This window comes from Nomascus leucogenys, chromosome 8 (genome assembly GCF_006542625.1).
Source record: "Nomascus leucogenys isolate Asia chromosome 8, Asia_NLE_v1, whole genome shotgun sequence".
In the NCBI taxonomy this organism is placed as follows: Eukaryota; Metazoa; Chordata; class Mammalia; order Primates; family Hylobatidae; genus Nomascus; species Nomascus leucogenys.
The window spans coordinates 74,760,926-74,773,556 of NC_044388.1; positions in this window are offsets into that span (position 1 = coordinate 74,760,926).

Sequence of the window (12,631 nt, forward strand, 5' to 3'; positions counted from 1 at the left end):
AAAATGAACTGGCTGCCAAGATAAGGATTCACAGATGGGTAACCCAGAGATTAGCCACAACAAGAAGCTATTATCACCCCTGAGGATGGAGGGGCAGTGGGAAGAGGCCATGTTAGAGCCCAGAGTGGTAGGTAGAAGGGTGACAGTGGCACACAGGAAATGACCATCAGGAGCTAGAATTCCAAGGGGAGAATCTCAAACCTTGGAATGGATGCAGCTATTGCAGGCAATGCTACAGGAAGCACAAAGAAAGAATATCCTGGTCTCAGAGTTCCTCTTGAATTCCAACTTTTGTCATTCTCCCATTGGCTAACCCTACCCAGAAGCCAGAAGGCAAGGATGCTCAGAGCAGAGGAAGGATGGGGAATGAATCTGACAACAAAAAGCGAACTTGATTTACAAGACAACTTGATTGACACCTCCCAATTATGATCAAAGTATTACATCTACTGAAAATGTTTTAATGAGGTCGGGAGCATACCTGTAATCCCTGCACTTCAGGAGGCCAAGGTGGGTGGATAACTTGAGGTCAGGAGTTCAAGACTAGCCTGGCCAACATGGTAAAACCCCATCTCTACTAAAAATACAAAAATTAGCCAGACATGGTGGCACGTACCTATAGTCCCAGCTACTCAGGAGGCTGAGGCACAAGAATCACTTGAACCCAGGAGGTGGAGGCTGCAATGACCCAAGATCGTGCCATTGCTCTGCAGCCTGGGCAACAGAGGGAGACTCCGTCTCAAAATAATAATAATAATAATAATAATAATAAATTGATAGTAATAAAAATGTTTTAATGACTGTATAAATGAGTCTTCTCATTAGAGTTTGCTCTTTGAACTAATTCCTTCTAATATGCAGTTTCTAATCATAAGAACTCCAATGTAACACAGGGTTATATTTAACATGTATTTATAGAAGTGCCTAAGTTTTATAGCATAAAAATCACTGGGAACAACAAATTACAAATATTCAATTTAAAAAAGTTTTCTTTTCTTTTCTTTTCTTTTCTTTTCTTTTTTTTTCTTTTTTTAGACTGAGTCTCACTTTGTTGCCCAGGCTGGAGTGCAGTGGCACAATCTCTGCTCACTGCAGCCTCCGCCTCCTGGGTTCAAGCGATTCTCCTGCCTCAGCCTCCTGAGTAGCTGGGATTACAGGCACGCACCACCTCACCCAGCTAATTTTTGTATTTTAGTAAAGACAGAGTTTCACCATGTTGGCCAGGCTGGTCTTAAACTCCTGACCTAGTGATCCACCCACCTCAGCCTCCCAAAGTGCTGGGATTACAGGCGTGAGCCACCGCGCCCGGCCAAAATGTTTTCTTTTCTAAGACATAATTATCAAGTATATAAAACATTCCATATCCCAGATATAAAAACAGTAGTAATTCACTTACGAAAGAGTGGCATTTTGATAGTAGGACAGTTTGATGGTTTGATAATAGGATTTTTGCTGGTTTGTATTCAATATAAAGCACTTTAACAAAAAAGCCAGGCCATGATAAGTTAAAGGTCAATTCCTTCACTAGATTTCCTTTCTTTGAGCAAAAAACTTTCAAAAACTTTTTTTTGTAGATTGGAAAAACCAGGCCACAGAAAACATCTCAAATATCCAACAGTCATTAGTGTAGATCAAGGGTCAGGAAACATGCCTGCAGGCCAAATGTGGCCTGCTACCTGTTTTTGTATAGCCTACAGCTGTTTTTACATTTTTAGATTGCTGAATATAAATTAAAAGCAGAATAATCATCTGTGCCACATCAACATTATATGAAATTCCAATTTCATTGCCCATAAATAAGGTTTTATCGGGACATAGCCATGTTCATTTATCTATGGCTGCACTACAAGAGCAGTTATGAAAGACACAGGAGGACCTGCAAAGCCAAAAATGTAGCAGAAAATATACAGAAAAAAAGAGTTCAGGCCCCTGCACCAGAGGAAGGTGTTTTCTTGCAGACAGAGGCAGCTGTTCCCCTCGGCATCAGATGCATCTCCAGAATTTCTTTCTTATTATGGGGTTAGCACAGGTATCGGTAAACAGAAAGATTTAGAAACTTCCAACACATACTGTTGCCCAAGGCCATAGCCTGAGGGAGACCTGAACTTGGGGTGGCCCCTAGTTCCAGCTGACTCGTCTGCTTGTCAGCTTCACTCCCTCTGCTCAGGTTCCCAGCTGTGACTGGAGGCCCAGCGGGAGCTCTGTGCTTGGCCTCGGCAGTCCCCATTGTATCCTTATAATAGTATGATACATTCCTTTTTTGTTCTGCTTAATTGAGTTTGAGTTGCATTGTTAGAAACAAAGTATTAGGATATGAAAGCTCAACTTTTGTGTATGTGTATGTGTATGTTACTTTAGAAAAAACATTCTTTCCATTTTGCAGGGAGGGTAGGCCACTATGTTCTTAATCAGCAGAAAAGTAAACAGGCTCTTTTGTGGTTCTAGATGAGTGATCCATCCATCCATTCATTTATTCATTCAACAAATATTTATTATTGGCCTAATGTGTGCGAAGCACTTTTCTAGACCCAGGGGATACTACAGTTAACAAACCAATTAAAACAAATTCCTCTGTTGGATGTTATTATGCCTGGATATGATCCTAGGGACAATCATAGCCATCTTGTGACCATGAAGGGAGCTAAGCTGATGCATTGCATTAACCTTGCAAAATGTAAAGATGGATCCTTAATGAGGATACATTGGAATTGTCCTCTGTGTTGGTCAGGGTTAAAATGCAAACAATCGAACGAATGCACTTTAGTTTGTTTAAACAGGAAAATATTTTTTACAAGAAATTTTGTAACATTTTTATGTTGAGCATTCAGATTGACTTCCAATGCCACACTGCAGAACTGGACCACCGAGGGAGCTGCTGGCCCTTCTAAAATCACTACAGTGTCACTACCACAGCACTACAGCATCACTGCCACAACCAAGAAAAACGCCACCATCAGAAAGCTCCTGCCTGCTGCCAGCTCCAGAACCATGCAGCACCTGCATCAACACCAGTAAAACAGATGCCTTATGGCCCGCCTCTCAAGTCTTAAAAATCCATTATGGGTCACTGGAGACTCTGCTAACAACACTGTACAGGAGAACCAAACAACAGTTAAAACTGCAGAAATGTAGTCCCCACCTCATTTCTATCCTCCAAATTCCGTGTGACTACATCTGATTTGCTAGATATAGTTTGTTTAAGCTACATTTTTTTTTCCAAATCATGACTGCCTGAGAACCTGAGAGATGTAGTGTTTTGTTTTCCTGCCTCTACAGTACAGAAAAGATCACTAGGAGGAGGGAGAATGACTGTGGCATGCCACCTTACTAGAGCCTCTCCATGTCCTACCTGAGAACTTCTTGTTAATTGAGAAAACTCTTCTTTATTGTTTAAGCCAATAAATCAATCTGACACTCCAGGGTGTGGGATCAGTTCATGCCAGAATTTAGGCCTTCTGAGCCCCAACCCTGTTCTCCCACACCTACCACCCCTCACTAACTTTGGTTTTCACACCTCTCCCTTCTCTCATGTGTGGTAGTCACAATATTCAACTACAGAGCTCAGAGATGAGACTTTCCAGAGAAGACGGTATCACAGCCAAGTTAAATCTATAGAGGTCTTCCTTAACAGACAACTGAAACAGAATTTCTGAGATCTGGTGAACTCAGCAAGAAACATAGGACTGACTTAGTTTCTTTCTCCATGGGTGAAGATAGGAAGACAAGTTTCTCAGAGAGTGAAGGGGGATGCTTTAAGAAAGAAACTAAGACCTTCTCCACCTGGTGAACTATCCTTGACAATACCCTTATTTTGGGTTCCTTCCTAGTTACTCTTCCAAAGAAAATGACTTTCCCATTTCCATCCCCAAGTAACCAAAATGTCTACATTTCCTATAGAAACAATGGCATATTTCAGCAACTACCATATGCTGATCATTGTTTAGGAATGCACAAAATATATCATTCTTGTAGAAGATGTTTATTTTCAGTCTTTAAATGAAATCTCTCTTAATAGCAGGCTCAATTCAAAATCATCTTCTAGTTTTTAAAAATTTGTAGATACGTGGACTTTTGGAACATGTTTTCTAAAAGGACCCGAATCACCTTTTTATGGATTCAGTTTTGTGTCCCCCAAAATTCATATGTTGAAATCCTAATCCTAGTACCTCAGAATGTAACCTTATTTGGATATAGCTTTGGGAGGACCTGAGGCAGAGCTGTAGGGTGTAGGGGAGGCTGTGGATGCTTCCTGGTTCCTCTGGGTGTGAATGTGGCTGACAGGTTCAGAAGCTGAGGATACCTCGCCAGGATGCTGAGGAAAGAAGCCAGGATTTTAGTGGTTCTGCACTCAGAAACCAAGGCTCAAGAACGCAGAGGCAGATGCCCTAGTGGACAGACGACCAGGGAGGGCCAGCGATTCTTCTCCATGCGTGGACACAGCGGCGGTCCTCTCTTCATGTCCAAACTGAGATACCGTAATCTGAGGAAAAGGAGAGGCCCAAAATTAATTAATAAAGCCCTGAATTGACTAGGACGAAGACCATTGACTCAGGAGTAGCCTGGTTTGACTAAGATGAAGGATATGCTATTAAGGCGGAAGGGGCAGAGGATGGAAATAAAGCTCAGTTTGTATTCATATAAACGTACAGGCGCGCACCATCATGCCCAGCTGATTTTTGTGTTTTTATTGGTCAGGCTGATCTCGAACTCCTGAGCTCGCGATCAGCCCGCCTCGGCCTCCCAAAGTGTTGTGATTACAGGCGTGAGCCACCACGCCTGGCAACGCTTCTAGGAGCAAAACATGTGCATTTCAGCTTTTGAGGCTCCCTTCTGTGCACAGCCCTCAGTTTGCCACCTACAGGCCGCTGCATTACAGCGATTGAGAGGGTGAGACTTTCTCAAGCCCACGGCACATGCAGTGATGCAAATTCGCCACGAGGGGGCGGCGAAGCCTAGAGAAAGAGAGAGACCCTGAGACGTGAGTTCGAAGAGGCGGGAGGAGGGAAAAAGCTGGGGCGGGAGGAAAGGGGACGGGCAGGGAGGGATGGAGAGGAAGAGAGAGAAGCAGGGAGGGAGGGGAAGAGATGATAGAGTGAGGGAACGAGGAGGAGACGAGGAGGACTTGTGGGAGGAAAGAGGAGAGAGCAGAGAAAAGGTGAGGCCGAGGAGTGGGAGGAGGGAGAGGAGAGAGGGAGGAACGGGAAGGAGGAGAAGCGTGGAGTAGGAGGGAAAGAAGCAGGAATGAGAGGTGAAAGGAGCAGGGGAGGAGGGAAAGCAAGTTACTGAAGGGGAAAAACAGTTCTCTGGACAGCAGTTAGCGACAGTTGCAGAGTACTTTACATTTTACAGTGTGTCACAGATACTGGCTCATGTTTCCCTCACAGTAACAACCCAATTAAGCAGTAAGCAGTAATTGCTGTCCACGTATTATTTTCAACCTGAAATGTTATTTTTAACAAAACATACTTTATATATGACAAAACAAAGAGAAACATTGGGGCAAGTGTACAGACTAATGAACATTTACTACGTTTTAGTTTAGTGTTTTTTTGTTTTGCTTTGGTTTTTGAGACAGAGTTTCACTCTTGTCACCCAGGCTGAAGTGCAATGGTGCTATCTTGGCTCACTGTAACCTCCGCCTCCCCAGTTCAAGCGATTCTCGTGCCTCAGCCTCCTAAGTAGCTGGGATTGCAAGCATGCGTCACCACGCCTGGCTAATTTTTTATATTTTTAGTAAAGACAGGGTTTCACCATGTTGGCCAGGTTGGTCTTGAACTCCTGGCCTCAAGTGATCCAGCCACCTCGGTCCCTCAAAGTGCTGGGATTACAGGCAGGAGCCACCAAGCCCGGCCTTGTTTTTTGAGACAGGGTCTCAAAAACCAAGGCTCTGTTGCCCAGGCTGGAATGCAGTGACACAATCACAGCTCACTGCAGCTCCAACCTCCCAGGCTCAAGTGGATCCTCCCACCTCAGCCTCCATAGTAGCTGGGACTATAGGCATGAGCCACCATGTGTGAGCTACATTTCATGGTCTCTTTACATTCATTTCTATGTTAATTCTCAGATCTCTGAATAGCATGTCACCAAAAAGCATGCTGTCTGAGCATGTCAGAGCTCAGACACAGGGGCAAAGGGACAGAGCAGTACACAAAACTTAACACAAGTGCGTTCTCAAGGAATCGGCATGCTAATGGTACAGAGAGAAAATAAGTAACATATAATGTCAGATGATGACTTAAATGTTATGGAGAAAAATTAAGCATAGGCATGGAAAGTAGGATAAAGAGGGGAAGGGGAGAGGGAAGCGGTTAGGGAGGGTTTTAAGCAGCCTTCTCATCTGTCAAATGGGGACAATAGCCCCTACCTGCAGGCAGCATACCCTTTTTCCACCAATCATCCTTGGACTCCTCCCAGGGAGTCAGCCGGGACAGTACCCAGGGTAAGTCATCTTACCTCTCCCCTCCAGTAGGTCTCCAATAGGGAAGGAGGATGGTTACTGTACATGTTCCCTTCACAATTTCAGATCCTTACAACTGGAAGGCTCATTCTAAATGACTAGAAAGAGATCCTGAGGGGGGTCTTATTTCCAGCCCCTCCAAACAAATTTCAGATCAGAATACCATGCTAGTCTTCAACTTCTTAGCAGAAAGGGAAGTTATAAGGTCTCCCAGGGAAAAGCACGGATTTCTCAGCAGCAGGTTACCTATTTGGGGTCCCTCCTAGAAGGAGAACAACGTTTGTTCCAAGACAGATGGGAGGTAATATGCCAACTATAAGCACCAAGGACCCAGAAGCAACTCTGAGAGTTCCTGGGAATGGCCTAGTTCTGCCACCTCTGGATTCCTAATTTTGGCCTCATTGCCCACCCCTCGTATAAACAATCAAAAGGAAAGGACATGGGCCCTTTTAAATGGATGGTAGAATGCAACCAAGCAGTCCAAGAGGTTAAGACCCAGCTTATGAGGGCCCCAGCATCAGCCCTATCAGCTGTAAGCAAACTCTTCCATCCTTATATCCATGAGAAGAGAAGGAATGTCCCTAGGGGTATTAAACACTAGCCTCTCTGCCTCAGGTCTGCTTTTCTAAGCAACTGGACCTGGTTGCTAAAGGCAAGCCATCTTGCCTCTGGTCAGTGGCAGCTACAGCCCTCCTCCTGAAGGAGACAGGGAACTAATCTTTGGACAGCCCTTAACCATCTGGACTCCTCACCATACCCAAACTCTCATAAAAGAAAGGGAGGCAGAATGGCTATCCCCAGGCAGGACCCTCTAGTTACAAGTAACGCTTATTGATAACCCCCATATAATTTTAAAGGTGTGTAATAATTAGAACCCTACCACTCTCTTTCCACCTAAGGATGGGCATTTATTCCACAACTGTCCAGAAGTGATGGAAGAAATATACTCCAGTAGACCAGCCCATTGAAAATGCAGAAGCCGGCCGGGCACAGTGACTCATGCCTGTAATCCCAGCACTTTGGGAGGCTGAGGCAGGCAGATCACAAGGTCAGGAGTTCGAGACCAGCCTGGCCAATATGGTGAAACCCCATCTCTACTAAAAATACAAAAAAATTAGCTGGGTGTGGTGGCAGGCACCTGTAGTCCCAGCTACTCGGGAGGCTGAGGCAGGAGAATTGCTTGAACCCAGGAGGCGCAGGTTGCAGTGAGCCGAGATTGTGCCACTGCACTCCAGCCTGGGTGACAGAGCGAGACTCTGTCTAAAAAAAAAAAAAAAAACAGAGAGAGAGAAAAAAGAAAATGCAGAAACCGAATGGTTGACTGAAGAGAGTAGCTGTATGCAAGGAGGACAGACAGGACAGGTTATGCTATCGTCTATCTCACTAAAGTTATAGAGGCCCATGCCTTCCCGACGGGATGCTCTTCACAAAGCAGAACTTATTGCACTAACCTGGCTGCTGGAGTTGGGGGAAGGAAAAATTATCATTGTGTACACAGATTCCAAGTACGCCTACTGTATGCTACACACATGGAGCTATTTGGAAGGAAACGAGCATGTTAACATCTGATAACAAACAGGTCAGAATGGTGCTGTCATTTTTAAAGCTATTGGACTTTAAATAAGAGAACCAGCCCGTAAGAGAACAAGCCCAGGTGGCGATTGTTCACTGCAGGGGCCACCAAAAGCAGGAGCACAAATATAATTATTAATGATTATTTTTCAGGGCATGTCCTCAAATTTTGACCCCAGGGTGCATGGGACCCTGAAATAGAACTGGGATCCATAGGGTTACATGCCTCCCACTTCCATGCCTGGTTACAAGGGCTTACCACTGCAACATCTGTTCTTTCTCCCCTTCCTTCCTTCCTTCCCTCTTTCCTTCCTTCCTTCCTTCCTTCCCTCTTTCCTTCCTTCCTTCCTTCCTTCCTTCCTTCCTTCCTTCCTTCTTTCCTTCCTTCCTTCCTTCTTTCCTTTCTTTTCTTCCTTTTCTCCTCTCTCTCTTTTTCTTTCATAAAATAGAGATGGGGTCTTACTATGTTGCCCAGGCTAGTCTTGAACTGTTGAGCTCAAGTGATCCTCCTGCCTCGGCCTCCCAAAGTGCTGGGATTACAGGCATGAGCCACCACCCTCAGCCTGCAGTGTCTTTAAAAGGAACTGGAAACCTTTGGTTATGTGGCATAACCCTCTTTATTACTATCTCTCATTGTTAGAAGGGAGTTTGCATCAATACATCTCATCTAGGGTCCTCAGGGAAAGTATTTAACCTTAGGGTATTCCTTTCCACTGCTTTAAATATCACAGGATCCAAGGCTGTGGAGAAAGGAACCTATATGATCCAGACCAACTCCACTTTAGGCCCTTAGCTACCTCTAATCTAATTATTAGTAAAAGTGGTATAGGGCACTCCCTATAGCATTTTCTGGTGTCTAGGGATAGGTGACCTAGAGAAGTCCATTAAAAACATCTCAGTCCTTATTCAACAACCACAGAAAGCTACAGTCAATACTCTGGATGCTCAACAGAGAGCCTTGAACTCCCTACTTCAGTGCTACAAAACCGAACGACCCTAGATGTACTCACAGCAGAGGCAGGGGCACATGTACCATGTTAAGAGAGGAATATTACTTCTATATAAATACCTCAGGCCAAGTTAAAGAAAACTTGGAAATCTGTTATCAAAATATAGCTATACTGGACAAAACAAAGGGAGAACCCTCTTCACCCATCCTAGGCAGGATAGCTAATGATTAATTAGGGTGGTTGGGACCGTGTCTAAGCCCCATTGTCTCAGTAATTGTTCACAGCAGTAACCCTTTTAATTTTTGGTCCCTGACTTCTGAACTCTGTCACCAAGTTTGTTGCAAAAAGCCTAAAAGCCATAAACCTTCAAATGTTGGGCTACTCAGGGGTACTAACAGCTAAGCCTATAGCCAGGAGAGAATCAAACCTATCTGAAAATGACCAGGAAGAGTTTCACTCCTTTAACAGGATGCTTACCTATGCCCAAACTCAGCATAAAGAAGCTACAGAAAATAGACTTTGCCCTTCAGCACCCCTGAAGAATGAGGCATGAACATTTAAAAAGGGAATTTGTTGCCCTTGCAATGCCTACATGACTTAGCTGGACCCCTATTCTGCTTTTGTTGCCCAGTGCAAGGCATATGTGATATACTGAGTAAATTCCTACTCAGCTTAACTCTGCTTAATTTTAGAAAACAGGATGTCTGTGATCATAGATTTCTTCTTAGGCAGCTTATTCATCCCCTGAAGAACCTCTAGCTTCATTCTAATCCAATTTCCCTGCTAAATGACATTCGCGCTTGCACCATGACAGTTGACAATCACCATGACAATGACTGGAAGAGACCGAAAAAGAACAAAAAAGAGGAGGCTCCTTGATTCCAAGAAAATCTTCGTCCCTTCCCAAGAAAAAGCAGGAATATTCCTTCCCTTGCTCTTAATGCCCAGCCCCTTTACTAAGTGAGATACCGTACATCTGTGACTTCCCAGTTCTCAGGGGCTGGAAAGTTATTTGCAAGCTATACTCCCACTTCTACAACTCCACGGTCATTGGATAAAGCCTGCACTGCTTGACAGTGGGTTTTGTGTATTGGTTTCTGGACACCACACAGAAAAGAGCCTCTTTAGGAGTAACTGGGACCCCCAGTAACAATATAGCAGAAAGGAAGACTAAAGTCTTCCAGAAACCTGAACAGACTTTTGTCAAAAACCATTGTCCACTCTGAGGACCCAACAGACTTTGCCCCACACCACTGTATGTTCTTCAAACCCATTGGATTCTCCCTAGAAATTAGTTATTGCCCTCAACAGAATTCCTCTTCAGCCTGCTTCCATAACCTGTTTTGCCAGGATCCTAGCCCCCATTCTTTCTGTAACCTCAAGATGGTATACAAGTCTCTATACTCATTGAGGGGTTGAGCCTTCATTCTGAAGGCTCCTGTACATACACATTAAGTAAATTTGTATGCCTTTTCTCCAACTAATTTGCCTTTTGTGAGTTGCTTTTTCAGTGAAACTTCAGAAGGCCAAAAGAAAAGCCTTGGTCCCCACACTCACAAATAGCAAGTGGCATAACTCCTTCCAGCATTACTTTCATAAAGTCAAAATGTTTTTCTTCATGAAGTATTTATTTTATAATTTCTGTAGTCTGAGAAGTAGTTCACTATTTCCTCTATTATCTTACGCAACACAGCAGTTATGAACAGAAACTTCAGTATGAGACAGATCTGGCTTTAAATATCAGCAATCTGTTCATCTCTAAGTGACCTGGGCCGGATACTTAATTTCTCTGAGCCTCATCTGTGGGATAAGTGTAACCCGGGATCCCCAGGTCACTGCAGAAAAAGTACCCACTTGTAACTGTTGCACCTTGAGTTTTTGTTGTTTCAAAAAGTTTCCAGGAACAACCCCAGCCCCTGCAAAACAAAAACCAGTTGGATCCAGAGATGCCTGAGTTGGAGAAGAACTTTTTTTAACTTTCCACATTACCATATTAAAACCAAGACGGGAGCCTATTCATCATTTTTTGTATGTGTGATGTATGAAGAAACATGATCAACGGCTACACCTGCGCTGACTTTATCCCACTTTTACATACAATGACTCAGCTGAACAGCACAATAAAGGCCCCACTTTCACCTTTGTTCCGGGAGGCACTGCTTTGGGAACTACTCCAATGTTCTCTTTACTTGTTGCAAGTAATCAAATACCTTTGTTAAATCCTCCGTGGTTGCAGTCATTGGACTGACACCTGCCAAGCAATGGAACCTGTTGCACGGGTAATGTAAGCTCAGCACTGTTTAAAAGTGATGTTCTGAGGATTAAATGAGATCATGCATATATAAAACACAAGTATAGTGGCTGTAAAAAAGCCAATAATTAGCAGTTGATAAAAATTAGTTTCATTCTCATCCCCTACACCACTGTCTGTTACCTGCACTAAATTGCAATGATCTGCCTGTATTAAGGCCCTCATTTGAACAAATCAATTATAAAAATACATTTTTGAGACAATTGGGGAAATTTGTATAAGACTGGGTTTAGACAATCTGAAGAAAATGCAGTATTAATTTTACTAAACATGATAAAAGCACCGTAGTTATGAAAAAAAAAGCTTACCAGAGATTCATTCTAAAATGCTTATGTGTGAGGCCAGGCACAATGGCTCACACCTGTAATCTCAATGTTTCTGGAGGCTGAGGCAGAGGCCTCTTGAGGACAGGAGTTCAAGACAAGCCTGGGCAAGACCCTGTCTCTACAAAATAAAAATAAAAATTAGCCAGGTTGGTGGTGTGCCTGTAGTCCCAACTACTTCGGAGGCTGAGACAGGAAGATTGCTTGAGCCCAAGAATTCGGGGCTGCAGTAAGCTATGATTGTGCCACTGTACTAAAGCCTGGGTGACAGACAGAGCAAGACCCTGTCACAAAAACAAACAACACACACACACACACACACACACACACACACACACAAATGCACAGAAAATGCTTAGGGGTGAAAATGTATGGCATGTGGGAAGAAAAGGGAGGTTAAAGAGACAGAACACTTTCCATCTGGCAAAATGTTAAAGTTGCCGAAGTTGCTGTAGTTGTGAATGGGCACATGAGGGCTTCTTTTGTTTTTTGTTTGTTTGTTTTGCTTATTTATTTTTCTTTTTGTATTAGGCTTCTTTATACTGTATTCTTTTTTTTTTTTTTTTTTTTTGAGATGGAGTCTCACTTTATCACCCAGGCTGGAGTGCAGTCGTGCGATCTTGGCTCACTACAATCTCAGCCTCTCCGGCTCAAGCAATTCTCCTGCCTCAACCTCCCAAGTAGCTAGGATTACAGGTGCATGTCACCACACCAGGATAATTTTTTTATTTTTAGTAGAGACGGGGTTTTGCTATGTTGGCCAGGCTGGTCTCGAACTCCTGAACTCATGTGATCCACCTACCTCCACCTCCCAAAGTGTTGGGATTACAGGCGTGAGCCACTGCACGATCTCGGCTCACTGCAACCTCCACCTCCCGGTTCAAGCAATTCTCCCTGCCTCAGCCTCCTGAGTAGCTGGGATTACAGGCACTCGCCACCACACCCAGCTAATTTTTTCTGTATTTTTAGTAGAGACGGGGGTTCTACCATGTTGGCCAGGCTGGTCTTGAACTCCTGA